Source organism: Gossypium arboreum, chromosome 9 (assembly GCF_025698485.1).
Source record: "Gossypium arboreum isolate Shixiya-1 chromosome 9, ASM2569848v2, whole genome shotgun sequence".
NCBI classification, from domain to species: domain Eukaryota; kingdom Viridiplantae; phylum Streptophyta; class Magnoliopsida; order Malvales; family Malvaceae; genus Gossypium; species Gossypium arboreum.
The window spans coordinates 61,476,485-61,482,484 of record NC_069078.1 but is presented as its reverse complement, the minus strand read 5'-3'; the positions used below and the strand labels follow the sequence as shown (position 1 = coordinate 61,482,484).

Below are 6,000 nucleotides of genomic sequence, written 5' to 3'. Positions count from 1 at the left end.
TCATAACATCACGTCAAAAGTAAACATTTTATCTATCAAAACTACTTTTTGATAGCAAAATAAACACTTTTTAAACTAAATTCTTTAAAGTATTAGTCCTCTTTTGTAATACCGTTATTCCGAATTGTGCCGTAAAAAAACAATTGCTCTTTACTTTAACATAAATATACTAATTTTTCTATTTCTTAAATAGAGATCAAAATACAATCCGACTCATAATATAAGAGCCTCCATGATAATTCTACATTTAGGCAATCTCACCACCAATAATGAAAGCTTTCCATGGCCAAGTTTTATAAGCCGGTCCAATGTTAGACTTTATGCCTATACCTGTTACCAAGTTCTATACCAAGTAAAAATTGTCCTCAACAAAGAAAAGGTACAACCCTTATTTTCCTTTATTAGCAAATCCATGAAAAAACAAAGAGAGCCTCTAAAAAAAAATTATGGGGCAAACCAAAGGTACTTCACTTCAATTAAACAAGGAATGACTAAAAACAATTATCACATTTTTTTTTCACTTTATTCTTTTTTTAAAATGAAAAACCATTGACATAAAAGGGAAGATGGCAACACCATGAAAGTCAACAACAAACTAAAACTTCAAAAATCTTTTTAAGCCTACCATAATCTTACTAAAATGAGCTTCATCTTTTTTTTTTTTCAAGCTCTCAAGGCTTGAGTGCCAAAGCAAGTCCGACCTTGGGGCTCTTATCGTTGGACTCTGTATCAACCTCTCCAGAAATGGGAAAGAGGGATTTCGAGTGCCACTTGTGCTAGATAAGTGCGCTCGCGTTGTCAACATTGTTCACCCGTGCCTTGATTGTGGTTAATGGATCTAATGCATGTTGTGTACCCACGGTGATGATGTTCACATTGGTAGAGAAGCTATGGGTCACCTTAGCACCAACAGCAGTGTTGGTCGATGAATTTACAATATGGTAGTAAGATGTGTTAACTGCATCACCCTTTTCATTCTTGCATTGACAAACAAAGTATTAAACTTGAGATTATATCATTTGGAATGTTCAGCTGTAGATAGGTATATAGAACATAACCACATGCAAAGCCAAAGAAGCAATGAGGACTGCATTGGTGAAGCTCAATCACGCGTTGCATTTGGTGAAATTCCCAGTCTTCATGTTGAATTAGATATTGGTACCTAGTGCAATTACATTTGTTCCAAGCACACCTGAGAAGTTAACTACCGGCTTGACAGTCAATCTAATGCTTGAGCTTATCCCAACATACTCATGCAATTACTGGAGTTCAATCTGGTATACACACAAGTGAAAAAACAGACATGTCCAACAGCATCTCAAACACATTCTAAGTAACATGTTCTCGTGACAAAAGCCAAAACAAGAAGGAAGTTTTGAAGGATACAAATTGAAATATGAGATAGAATTTTGTACCTTGTCAGACCTCTGATCAGGGACTTTGAAGCCAAAGATTGCATTTAGCACGGATGCAGGTTCATCAACTGTTATGGTGGTAAATAACTGATAAACATAATGTACTTTAGTACAACAAACGATTTTCAAAAAGGCTTACAAAAGATGGCAAACATATATATCAACAATAAAGGAATATAAGAAGGTAAAAAAAGAATTACGAACTCAACCAAAGAGATCCTTCAATTGAAAAGCATTTCTGCCAAATAGGACAGGTCCCAAGCAGTATGATGTTCTAAACAATGTTATCAAGCAGAAATTCTCCTAGTTAAAGCTCGAGTTTCAAACATAGAGGGGACAAGACATGATTACTAATTTTATTATAATAGAAGTTGGATAAGGCCAAAGAATATATAATGGAGGAAAGAGCATTGTATCTAACTTGCAAAAGAGAAATTTCGACCAAGAATTCAAACTTATACATAAAACTAGAAACCGACAGAAGGAGCAAATGAAGTACTTACATTGGAGCTGGTGTCCACTTTGATAACAATTGTAACATTCCTAAAATTCAGTTGGGTATTAACATCAACCAAGAAAATATCACCTTTCTTTGTTCTGGCAGAGGTAATTGTCATCTTCCATGATACATTGCAGTTAAAAGATTGAGATAACCGTGATGAAATTCAAGAAAAATAGCTGTTATTATACTTCAAAAATTGAACACACACACACACATGTTTGAAAAGCATACACCTTACCTTTAATTTTAGCTTAAATTAAACATTCTTTTTTGTAATTAACATAATTTTACAATAAGACATGCATTTTATATAAAATTAAATATGACAAAAATCACATCTTAAATTTCGCAGGACAAAGCATCTCAAATGTATTCTTTAATAATAATTAAAGAAAAATAATCTAGACAAAAAAAAAATTAAACAAACCTAGAAAATATGAACCAAACTTACCACACCAGTGGGAGAGCTAGTGGTCAAAGTGAACTTTTGGTCAGTCTGATAATCCTTGTAAAGAAGATCTATAAAATCCCAAAAATTAAAAAATTAGACATAAATATTACAACTTTAAAGCTTTCTTGTTTTAAAAAAAATAGTAATTTTATACCTCTGGCTTTCTTGCCGATTTTCAGCGTAAAGGCCAAGACCCTTGCCCATGATATTTTGTTTTTTGCTTCGAATTTCAGTGATAAAGAAAGGAAAAAGAAATGAAGCTCAAAACCATAGGTGAATAAAATAAATAGGAGAATCTAGAAATTGAAAAAGGCTATCGGGTTGAAGGAGGAAGGTAAAGGTGAGGGCAAAAATTGAAAAGGCAAAAAAATAAATTCTATTCAACACCTATTCAGTGGTGAGGGAAGAGAATGACTAAGCAGCCTCTTCCCTGAATGGGAACAGATTCAATGTAGGCCGTAATAAGCATTACAGCCAACCAAACATTAGTTTGGTGGTGGGGCTTTCGAATCGGGCTGTAATCTATTCCTATTTCTCCCAACCAAACATGCTTTAAGAGAACGCTTGCCAGTCGTGCATTGGATCTTCATTGTTTGAAATATTGTAATGCCAAACATAACATTCAAATATAGAATGAGTTGCTCAAGAACATGGTCATGAGCTATCAATTTTTCCAAACGCTTAACACAATCAGAGAACACCTGATGTTCCTTGTCATCTTCATCCTGTTCGGTAAGAAATTGATATAATTGTGATTTCACACAATAATGGAAGACAATGGACTTGTTTTCCACATCAATAACAGAGTCAGCGTTTCCTTCTATCCTCCATTTTAGCACTATTAAATCCTTTAGAGGTAGGCTTAGGATAAGTAGTTGAAGTTGCCTTAAAAGGGTCTCCTAACAATTAGTAAAGGTGGTAAGGTATTGGCTCAGTAGTAAGTGTTTGTTATATTGGGGATAGGATATTATGGAGCATCAACACTCTCACGTTAGAATTTTCAAGTATCTTCTCTTTCACAAAGTATTGCTCAATTTTTACTAGTTATCCTTTGAAATCTCTATCTTTAAATTTTATGCATTCCCATTTGTAAGGTCTGGAATATGGGTACTTGAATAGATTAGGCTTACAATTCTAGGAGAAAACTTATTCATTATAATTGTTTCTTTGCCCAAGCCGCCATGAGAGGAATCTTCATGGGTAGATGAATCCCTTAGAATTCAACTAGTCATAAGCTTAAAATATTTCTTGAACTTTGACCTCACCTTCAACCTTAGAGCATTCACCTTCTCATCAAGTTGTTTGAGGCCTATTTAGGTACATGCTAGGTCTTGCTGAGTTTGATGAACATTTTGTAATTTTGTCAGAGATGGTGTCAAGATTGTTGTCTGATACCAACTTGATGTAGGATATTTTTCAAAAGGAAGAATCAGAATGATTTTTGAGAGAATAAGAAAGGAGAAACAAAATAGGGAGAATTTTAGAATAACTGAAAGTACTTGTGTATATTTCCTGTCATCATTCAAACATTAACATCTCTCTCTCTCTTCCCCTATTGGAGATATTACAAAATAAAATATAAAAGAATGAAATAAAGAAACTCAGTTGGACTAAGCGTAAACCCATTCCAAATGATAAAGCATTAAAACATATCTGCATCATAATCCATGAAGCAAAGTGAAAAATTTTAGACTTTGATAGTGAGAACGATGGGCAGACTCGGATTGCCTTCGATGCAAATCTAACGTTTTTTTTTTTTTATGGAGAAGAGGGTCTTCAGCTTTATGAGAAGATATTACTTCAATCTTTTTTTCCTTTTGTTATTGTGCTTAATGATGTAAATAGTTTATACATATGCTCATCTTTCTACATGTGAAAACAAGTAATACCATTGCCAACGCAATACGCAAGTTCTAGTGGTTGAGATCTATAAACGATTAAAAGATCAAGATAGATCATGACTTTAAAGGAGTTTGATATGAAGAAAAATTTTAACTTTTGAACAAATTTAATTGGTTGGAATGTGAAAATTTGTTTGCTTTTCTTAGAATGTAACATTACCTTTGGAGTTATTTCTCACAAACAATGGAAAGTAGTTCTCTTGATAATAGATGGGAAAATTACTTTTCCACATTTTCCACGTAGATGAAAAGTAAAATAAAAATATAGTTAGGCAAAATTATTTACAATATTAATTTCTTTAGTTTAATAATTAAAAATATTATTAGTGGCAAAATTACTCTGCATTATTTTTAAAATATATAAACATATATGGTTATATTTAAAAAGTATACATATGTTTATTTATTACGTGCAAGAAAAATAGAATGATAAAGAAATGTTGTCAAATAAAATTATAAAGTTAAATTGCTAATTTTAAAATTATCAATTTAAATATATTTAATACAAATATTTATTAATAATTAAACTATTAAAAATATTAAAATACATTATTATTATATTTTAATTAATAACCATAATTTTATAAAAGCTTAAGGGTGAAAAAACCCTCAAATTGTTTGAAAAAACAATTAAGTCCCTTTTTTTTGCACTCATTTGGGTACTTAAAATTTCAAAATGCATCAAAATGCCCTCAAATCTTTTTAAAAAGAAGTAATTAAGCCCTACTTTTTTTACTCAATTGGGTACTTGAACTTTCAAAATGTACCAAAAAGACCCTCAAACTTTTCAAAAAAATAATTAAGCTCTGATTTTATTAAAAATTAGAAAAAAAATTTATAAAAAATTAAAATCTATAAATATTATTAAATTTTAATAAAAATTCAAATATTAATTTTTCTTAAAATTAGAAAAATATAAAAATGGTAAATTTTTATAAAAATCTTAAAAGATTATAAAATATATAGAAATATAAAAAATTATAAAATTTTATAAAGTCGAAAGAAAATTATAGAAAATGTAAAGAAATATAAATTTCAGTAAAAATTTTTATAAAATTATTGTACCAAAAATTTTACAATTTTTCTATAACTTTTATTGATTTTATTTTTTTATCATTTTTCACTACATGTCACGCTATGTTGTGACACGTGATGACTTTAATTTTAAAAAAGAGGTCATTAACTTTAACGATCAACAATTAAAGCTAATTGTTAAGAAAAATTTATAAAATTATCATACCAAAAAACCATTTTATAATTTTTCTATAACTTTTATTGATTTTTTTATTATCATTTTTTGCCACATGTCACACTATGTTGCAACACGCGATGACTTTAATTGAAAAAACTAGGGTCGTTAACTTTAACAATCAATAGTTAAAGTTAATTGTTAAAAATATTTTTTTTCATTTTATAATTTTTATTATTTTTATAAAATTTTACATTTTTTATTTTTTACGTTTTTATAAAAAATATAATTTTAAAATTTTTATTTCTATTAAAATTTAATAATTTTTCTAAAATTTATTATTTATTATTTATAAGTTTTTTTCTAATTTTTAATAAGAGCATGGCTTAATTGCTTTTTGAAAAATTTTGAGGGTCTTTTATACATTTTGAAAGTTCAAGTACCGAATTTAGTGAAAAAAATGTACTTAATTACTTCTTTTGAAGAAGTTTGAGGGTCTTTTTGATGTATTTTGAAAGATCAAGTGCTCAATTGAGTGAAAA

At 29.6% G+C, this 6,000-nt stretch overlaps 1 pseudogene; it reads right to left on the bottom strand.

Moving 5' to 3' along the window:
- Positions 1–488: 488 nt before the first annotated feature.
- LOC108454863 (mitochondrial outer membrane protein porin of 34 kDa-like) lies at positions 489–3,684 on the bottom strand (annotated as a pseudogene).
- Between the last annotated feature and the right edge of the window lie 2,316 nt (positions 3,685–6,000).